This window comes from Lithobates pipiens, unplaced genomic scaffold (genome assembly GCF_037356315.1).
Source record: "Lithobates pipiens isolate NorthernLeopardFrog02 unplaced genomic scaffold, aLitPip1_a1.2 Scaffold_16, whole genome shotgun sequence".
Lineage (NCBI taxonomy): Eukaryota > Metazoa > Chordata > Amphibia > Anura > Ranidae > Lithobates > Lithobates pipiens.
In genome coordinates this window covers 292,961,218-292,970,447 of record NW_027507748.1, presented here as the reverse complement: position 1 = coordinate 292,970,447, position 9,230 = coordinate 292,961,218, and the positions used below count along the sequence as shown (strand labels likewise).

Sequence of the window (9,230 nt, the reverse complement as noted above, 5' to 3'; positions counted from 1 at the left end):
TACTGGTTTTCCGTCATGCTTGCCCAATTGGGGAGAAAACCTTGAAGTCTTCCTCCCACTTGTAACCGGCTGTCATTGCGTCTTGCTGGTTGACACAGGAAGATGGAAAAGGACATTTTCTTTGCCTTTTCCCCCGACCAATTTTTTTTTTTCTCTTGAGGCTTGTTTTGTTCCTGAGCCCTTTGAGGACAAAAAAAAACATTTGACTAGCTGTTTCTTCTGTCAAGAACTGAATCCAAATCGGGGCCGAACAATTAATCCCCTAGGAAAGGGACCCTGTATAATATGTTTTTAAATGCTGCATCCCCAGCCAGGTCTTTAATCACAGAGACCTTCTGACTGAATTAGTAAGGGCTGCAGCTTTTGCTGTCATCCTTATAGATTCAGATAATACATCTGAGACATAGGTTACAGCTGCTGACAGGGTTGAAAAGGAATCAAGGATTTCTTGCTTAGGAGAATCAGCTATTATGCAAGCTTTATGTTGATTCACCCATTACTCCATATTTGTGGAGATGCAAGTAGTTGCCATTGCTGGCTTGAGGTTGCCCATGATGGATTGCCAAGCCCTCTTTAGTTGTTGATCCATCTTTTTATCGATGGGGTCTTTTAAGATCCCCATGTCCTCAAATACCAGATCTTGATACTTGAGAAATGGCTGCATCGCGTTTTGGAACTTTATTCCAGAGAGCTGCTGGGTCTTCATCGAAAGGAAACCTTCTCTTATGGGCATTTGAGAAGAAAGGTTTTCTTTCAGGATCAGTCCATTCTTTTTTAATTTCCTCAGAAATTAATGTGTGCACTGGAAAGGTACAAGTTTTGGGCTCACTGAGTCCTGCATACATCTTGTCATGCAAAGACAGTTCTTTCTGCTCTTCCTCTAGGCCCAAAGTAGCATAAATTGCCCTCAAAATGCTTTCTACTTGCTAAAAAGACAATTTGTATTTGGAAGGTGTAGTCTCCATCTCATCCTCATACTCATCTGATTCTTCATTAGAATGTGAGCCGGAAAGCACTTCCGGGTTCACAGGACCCACTTCTGCCTCCATTGGACTAATGCCGCATACACACGACCGGACTTTCCGGCAGACTAGGTCCGATGGTCTTCCGATGGACTTTCGGCAGAGTTCCGATGGACTTTCGGGAACAAATGGATTAGGCCACACACGAACGGACTAAGTCCGTTCGTTTTGAACGTGATGACGTAAGACGGGACTAAAAAGGAAGTTCAATAGCCAGTAACCAATAGCTTCCCTTGCGTCGCATTTGGTCCATCGGACCAGCATACAGACAAATGGTTTTCTAGATAGGAATTGAGTCCGTTGGACAGATTTGAAACATGTTCTATTTCTAGGTCCGTCTGATTTTTTTAAATGAAAAAGGATTGGATTAGCCCACACAAAATTGGATTGTCCGACGGACTGATTCTGTCGGGCCTAGTCTGCCAGAAAGTCCAGACGTGTGTACGCAGCATAACAGTGATCCTTGAGAGGATTGTGAGAGGGTCAGCTGACTTGAGGATGGATTTGTAAGCACAGATCGAAAGGATTGAATGGTGACATCCAGCTCTTTTACCTTGTTCAAATCCCACTTAATGGCCCTTGTAAGCCAGCTAATCTAAGTTTAAAGGCTAGGAAGCGCAATATGGTTACAAGCAGATACATCTGGCAAAATTTGTCGGGACCAGAAATTTCAAACCTGCTCGATCGTACCTAAAACCCATGGTATTGGGGAAATCTTTGTTTGATCTTTGTTTAACTTGTAACCTAGAGTGACGAAGAGCTGTGTCCATACTAGCAGAAAATGAAACTAGTGGTGTGTGACTACATGCCAACAAAATCTGGAAATATAAAAAAACAGGAAGATATGACGCACTCCAATAATTTCACGTGTACAAAACTTTAATGAGCCAGCCCCACCACAAAATAAGTCCACCGATGATAGGGGCGCTATTCCTCCCACTGACATCAATGATGGGGCACTATTCTTCCCCCTAATACTAAGAATGGGGCATTGTTTACCCTCACTGATGGCCAGGACATTTTCTACTCCCACACCCTCTAAAGTTCACAGAATAGTAAACTGGCCCTTTGATTAGAAAATTTGGAGACCCCTGGGTTAGAGTGTCCCAGTGATGATGCTGTGGTGGCAGAGGCGTAGCTTGAAGCTTGTGGGCCCGATGCAAAAGTTGACCTGCCCCCCTCCACTAGTTCCAATGTGCGTGCATATACATCCACCGCACTCCAAGATACTCAACGTGGCTTAAGAGTTTTGAGTTCCTCTTTACATCAGAGGACAGGAATTACCACGGGAGAATCAGATGACCAGGATCACTGCTGGAAAATAAGAGGACAGGGACCCCTGGCAGGTCACTTGGCAGAGCTCCTTTCCCATCCCAGCACTATATACAGTTCCCACCCCCACACACTACACAGAGCTGAAATCACATTCCTTTACACACAGTCTGTCTGCCTTCACAGGGTGTAGCTGGATTTTATGTTGCCCTTCTGACCTGTGAAATCCCCTGGTCAGACCGGCAGTGTAGTTGCAGTAGGCAGATACACTCTGTGCAGATCATGGCTGACTGGCTGTGTTGTAAAGGAATGTGATTTCAGCCCTGCGGAGGAGGAACAGTATGGAGTGCTGTAATGGGAAAGGAGTTCAGCAGCCAGGCATAGCATGCAGGGTGGAGGAGATGGTCAGGGGGCTTGGGGGGGGGGGGGAGGGAAAAGCCATGTGACAAAAAAATCTGAAGCCTGCAGCCCTTCAGGGGCTCCCCGGGAAGTTAAAAGGGATTTGTTTTAGCAATTTCTGAAGATTTCTCTGTCAGTGTTGGCAGGTGTTGAGGGAAGGTCGCCTCCCGGAGGTGTGTGTCTTTTCCCCAGTTGTCAGAGAAGTGGGGTAAGTAGACATTCCTGGGTGAGGGAGTGCAGAGAATCCCAGCTGGTGACCAATAGACACTGAGCGGTGTCATACCTCACCAGTGACATCGGTCCCATCGTGGCTACAGGACGGCACTCTCCTCCTCTTGCCTCGCTGAGCTCGGTTACCATTCCATGTTGCCAGCACACAGCCCAGACACTTCCCCATCCTGGTCTGTTCGTGCTCCTCTCCATTCAGGAAATGGCTCACAGCCTCTCCCAAGCCAATGGGAACTGGACTGTGGAAGGCAAAGTAGAAGCCCAGTACTGGAGTGTGGTTGTGGGACCATAGGGCAGATCGGAGCTGGATTTTGTGGAGGATATAATAATATAGCAGGGAGGCTGCATCGCCCCCTGGAGCTAGGGGTAGGGTTGCGATTGTGACCCCTGCAACCCCTTATGCTATGCCCATGTGTGATGATATCTTACATCAGTAAGGGCTCTTGCCACACTTATATCCAGTGATGTATATGAAGAAATGCAATTTCATGCAGCACTATTCCTCAGCTCTGAAAAAAAGGCATTATATGCAGGATAATTCCTACTTATTGTAGGGGGTTCAGGTTTGCACAAACACCAAGTGCTAGTTATGTACTTCAGGGGCCACAAACAAAAAAACTATTCAGAGCTATATCCACATTAAATACACATTCTTACCTTCTTGCATTCTGCAATTCAAATCAAAGCACTAAGCATCAAAGACAGCTTGGTATGTATGTGTACAAGCTCTCAAAATGGTTGTATAGTCTTTGTTTTAACTTTTACATACAGGTAAGCCTATAATAAGGCTTACCTGTAGGTAAAAAAAATATACAGGTTTAGGAGATATTCCCCTCGCAATGAGTCGCTGACTGTAGCGGCGCATGCGCACAGGGGATCCTCAGCTGAAAGCCCGGCAGACGCCGGATCATGGCGGAAAGAAATCTCCCACGCGCATGCGACGATATCAAGGCCACTCACAGCGCCGGAGCCACGATACCTGGAAGAAACGCTGAGGGAACATGTCAGCTCCCTCTGCGTGGATCGGGTGAGATGTCGGGGCCTCGTTCTAAGGTATTTCATAATGAGCTAGTATGCGATGCATACTAGCTCATTATTCCTTTTGCCTTACAGGTCTGGACAAAAAAAAAATGTCAGCGGGTTTACTCTCGCTTTAAAATGTCACAGGAGTTTTATAAACTGCAGGGGTGGCAGGGGGTGACAGACACTATGACTCCTGAGCTAGCTTCTGCTGATTACATGGATGGTTCGGCTACCTTCATACTTGGCCCTTTTACAAACAGAAGCAGCTTCCTGAGGTCCACCTCCTCCCAGTTCTGTGCGTTCCTTGTTTGTTTGTGGAACCATTTTTCCCTGCTGAACCTCTGTTTAGCAAATTATGATGTTATGCTAACACCATGCCATGAAGAGAGTCCAAGAGCAACAGTATGAAAGCATATCATTTACTAAAAACAGAGGGAGATGAACCATGTACCAGTCTTTTCTCTGATCGCACACTGCCCAAGCTGGCCACAGTATTTAACCCCTACAGTACAGTGGCATTCATTAGATTAAATTGTATGTAAACGCTAACAATAAATTTCTCTTATTTGCTTCCCTTTGGTCTGTTAAATACACAATTGAAAGCATTTCTTTATATCTGTTGGACAAGGCAGAAAACAGCTGTTCATCCAGTCAGAAATCTTTTGAATTCATATCTTCCTGTGTTCTCATCTTCTCAAAACAGTGATAAATTATCATTGTTCACAGATCTCTCCATTAACTACAAAATACTGCCCCCTATGTTCTAGAGATGGGAGGTGTTATCCTAACACACTCCCAATCCGGAATGATGGCCATGCTCCTCCTAGATACAGTACGTAGAAGAAATGTGTTTCTGGCAGGATCACCAGGTGAAAACAAAAAGGAATAATGTGAGAAAATGACAAAACTCAGCCACCATATCTAAGAAAAGGTAAGCTGTGATACATTTAATATTTGTCTTCTTGGGTTTAGATACACCTTAATAATTAATTGGTCCAAACAAACTATTTCTTTCACTAATGCTTGTGTAGCAAGGTCCCAGGCCTCCTTTGATCTGATGAGAACCTCCAGGGCCAGGGACAGCTCACATCCTTCTGTATATAGTGAGTTGTGAGGCATGGTGATTGCAGAGTAGTTAAAGTTACTGGGCGCCAGAAACTTCTTGGATGCAAAAGAAAATTTCTCTTAACAAACTTTTTTTTTGGGGGGAGAGAGGGTTAGGGTCAGGACACCCTTAGGTAGTTGCAAGATTAATTGGCAGACTCCTAGACTCAAATAGGAGGACAGCCATGCAGAGAAAGTCACCTAGCAAGACGCCACATCTGCATGTGTAGGAATGCTGTCTCCTATGGCAGCAGTCTTTAACAATGTGATTAAAAATTCGTATCTCCACAGGTGGTACTATGGATACGACACTTTAATATAATTTGCCACATCCCAATAGTTGGATTATTGAAAAAAATTGAAATTTGTGAATGATGGACTTTTTAGGCATAGCACAAGTGTATATTAAAAATATATTTATTACAAAAATAAAATAGAGACAATTACATCAATGGAGAGGAGAACAAGGAAGGTGGGACTTTATATGAGGCACATGATAGCAAAACATAATACCAGTTGAACAAAGGAATTTTATTCACATAGCAATATAATACATAGTTCTTATCAAATAAGATGTATAACATGATAACAAAAAATAATAGCAAAGATGACACCAGGGACATCAAAGGACATAACCACTGATATTCATGGTAAATAAATAAACATAAAATAGTAGACATTCAACAATTTAATAGCAATGGTATCTCAAGGAAATAATCATTGTGAAATTCCATATTTCAACATGGGCAAGCTTGGATAAAATCAATATTGCACATTAATATCTGCAGGACCTATGGCCTCACTGAGCCAGATGAGGTGGGAATCAAATAATAACTGTACAAATATAAAGTTGGATAAACGCACGGCAACAAATAGCTCTACGCGTTTCGTGGCTGATGCGCCACTCGTTAGGAGCATGCACGTGGGTATCTAAATAGGAGCAAAACGGAAAAAAATGAAAAAATAATAGTATTGTAAATTAATAAAATAAAACCTATAAACAGGGGTAGAATAATACCCCCGACCGCACGAAGAGTGCAAACTTACTAATTAGAACAGCTGGCAAATGGTAGGGCGGGAGAGACAATTACATATATAGCGCACTACCCACTTGCTGCCAGCTGCTGTGCTTGTTCATTACCTTTTTGTCAATAACCCCGCTTTCAATCCCCCATGCAATTTCATGGCGCCAAACAACTCTGAATTTTATAAAGCTTTATTCTGGTTGTAATCTGTGTAATCGGTGTAATCGGTGGGCTGTTGAATGAAATATATGAGATGCCCCATCCGACCCCAGCTCTGAATCCAAAAAGAGTACTGATTAGTGGCTGTAATATTTGGTAGTTGAACCCTTCTAGTGATCCTTTAGTAACTCAATTTCTATTTCTGACCTTGGCACTTCCAATGTGGACAGACCAGCATCACTCTGAATAATGCTGCGGATACAGACTCCAAAGTCACATGCCACACTGCCTATTTCCATGACTCTTGTTGTCAAATCCCCATCAGTCCTGGAAAGTGCTTGATATTGTGGTCCTTGGATGCACTCCCTTTGCTCTCTCCCAATCAACATCGCTTCTCGGCCTTTTGACTAAGATCAAGTGTAGTATCTGTTCTTATCAGTTGCCAAAGGAGGCGCTGTTCAGTCCCTATAGAGAGGGTTTTGGTCAGCACTCTCCAATGGCGTAATTAGCACCCGGAAGGACGGTTTTGGTAGGGGCCACGTCGTGCCGCCCGACAGTAACCTGGGGGCCGATGCATGATCGAGTCTGAGCCGTCTGGAAGGGTGCTCCTGGTGAGGATGGGTGCTGCATCTGGGTCTGATCCGGAGGCTCGGGTCCCTGGCCTTATGGCCTAGATTGGGGTAGCTCTAGCTCCGGACAGTTTTCCGGGAGGGAACACCGGGTTTGAACTGCAAAGTGGGGAGGAACGCTTAGTACCTCTGGATGTAATTAGGTAGGAGGGGCAGGAGCAGGGGTTTGAGCTTGTGGTGGGCAGGCTCTCCCTGAGCTTCCTTAACTCCATGCCTTCCTGACTGGAGTGGGGGCTGCTGTGGTCGGGGCTGTGGGTCAGGGTTGGGGTTTGAAAGCCTATGGAGTATGTGACCCTGGAGTGGCAGTGCAGGGGTGCCTAAATATCACTGTGTGAGGGTCACTTTGATTTTGGGCACCAAGGACATTGCACCATATAACAACACACTTTTTTAGCACCTGCCTCTTGGGCAAGGCCTTTTCGATAGGACCAGAGGAATTTTTTATTCCTGTCCAGAGGGCCTGGTCATTGTTTCACACAATGGCCACTCTTTTCACTCTCCTCTCCACTATCCCTTCCCCACTTTATTTATTTTGTGTGTGTCACATCTTTGTTTTGTCACTTTGCACATTTGCTGTGATGCGTAGGGTCACAGGCCTGTCCTGAAAGTCTGGGGAGGGGGTGGACATGGCCTTCTAGCTTAGTTTGCCCTCTCTCTTAGGGTTGGGGTCTCCCTTCGGGGGAGCCTCACCTAGTATTTGGGTGGGTCTGTTTCAGCAGACCTTCCAAAGAACGGGGTCTGCCTGGTTTTGGCCAGAAAGACCACGTTTTAAGTGTCCTTGTCCCTGTCTGGAGCCTGATGCCCTCTGATTTTAGAGGGCTTGTGTATCCGTCTGCACTTTTTTGTGTCACTGTTTATGTGTGTGCACATTTTTTATGCACCGGGTGAAGTTTTTGAGTGTGTTTTGCACGCCACATGCTTTCCAAAAAGACAGACTGATCACTCTAAAATATTGAGAAATTTGAAGAGTTAATGTGTCATAAGAAACTCAGCTCAGCTGGCCAAGGGATTCAAGAAAACCCCTGCCCATTGGCTGATATATCCCATATACCCATAATCCGACCTTGCGTTTCCCTTCTCATATCTTTTTTTTTTCCTTTTCATATCTAGTACCACCAAGTACCCAGCTACTTCATGGTAGAAGATAAAAGTGCAACAAGGCCAAACTTTGGGAGAAATCAATAGATCTCTAGCAATCAGCCAGTATAATTATTCCTGGCAAGTAAATTTGTGAGGAACAACCCTGCCTAAACTCCAGGGTGCTACATCTGCAACCCCTGTTAATGCTCTTTAAACTGTATGTGACATCGGCTACATACAAAATGCTGTACTGTGTTTTGGCAGTGGTACAGGAAAGTCCTATCTTGTTCCTGAAACAATATTGAGTCAGGCTGAGCGCTGCTCAGCCATTCACAGGAAGCCTTGTATTTTTTAGAATGAATACAAGGCTTTCTCTTCTTGGTTGAAGTGGAGAGGCAGGCGGATGACATGTCTATCCTATGGGAAAATAAATGTTTTTTACATAAAACCATATCACTTTAACTTTTTCACTTGCCGACCAGCTCACGTCAATATACGTTGGCAGAAGGGCACATACAGGCATATTAATGTACCTGTACGTTGCCCTTTAAGAAGCAGTTTGCGGCTGTGCACCCGCCGCGAGCTCCATGAGTGTGATCGTGGGTCCCGCGGACTCAATGTCTGCGGGGATACCCATGATTGTCTCACGAAGAGGAAGAACAGGGAAATGCTGATGCAAACAAGCATTTCCCCGTTCTGCCTAGTGACACTGACACTGATTACAGCTCCCTGTAATCAGGAGCGGTGATCAGTGTCGTGTCACACATAGCCCCTCCCCCCCACAGTTAGAATCACTGTACCAGTGTATGACTTCATCTCAGCGGAACCTAATTCTGTCAAGAGACATTTCCATCGCAACCTGCTAAGGCCCTGGGTGCTAAGAGGCTAAGCTAAATAATCCTGTGGCTGTCCCACCTGTACAGGAAGTCGCAGCTGAATGGTACCTGCCTCCTCTCTTACTCAAGCCTCCAGCCTCTCCTGATGTGGAAACAAAAAGCCATAGTACAGCGACTAGGGATAATCCAGCCACTCCTGAAAGTTCCATGGATTGTCCAGAATAAACTGAGGATTCGGACTTGCGTCCAGGTGACAGAAGTATGTAAGGCCTGATTGACCCCTATCCACCTGTGATCTTGGAGTCACAGCCAGATCAGAATCATTTGCAACCTGATTCCCCAGAGGGCACTGCCCGTTGGCCTTTGTGGTCTAACCGCAGCCAGCTTCCTGCAAGATACTCTGATTACGTTGGTTGAACCCGTTATGCTTTAATTATGTTTATGATCGCAAGA

General features: G+C 45.0%; 1 pseudogene; it reads left to right on the top strand.

Moving 5' to 3' along the window:
• The first annotated feature begins 6,619 nt into the window (after window positions 1–6,619).
• Window positions 6,620–6,727, top strand: LOC143986360 (U2 spliceosomal RNA; annotated as a pseudogene).
• Window positions 6,728–9,230: the final 2,503 nt, after the last annotated feature.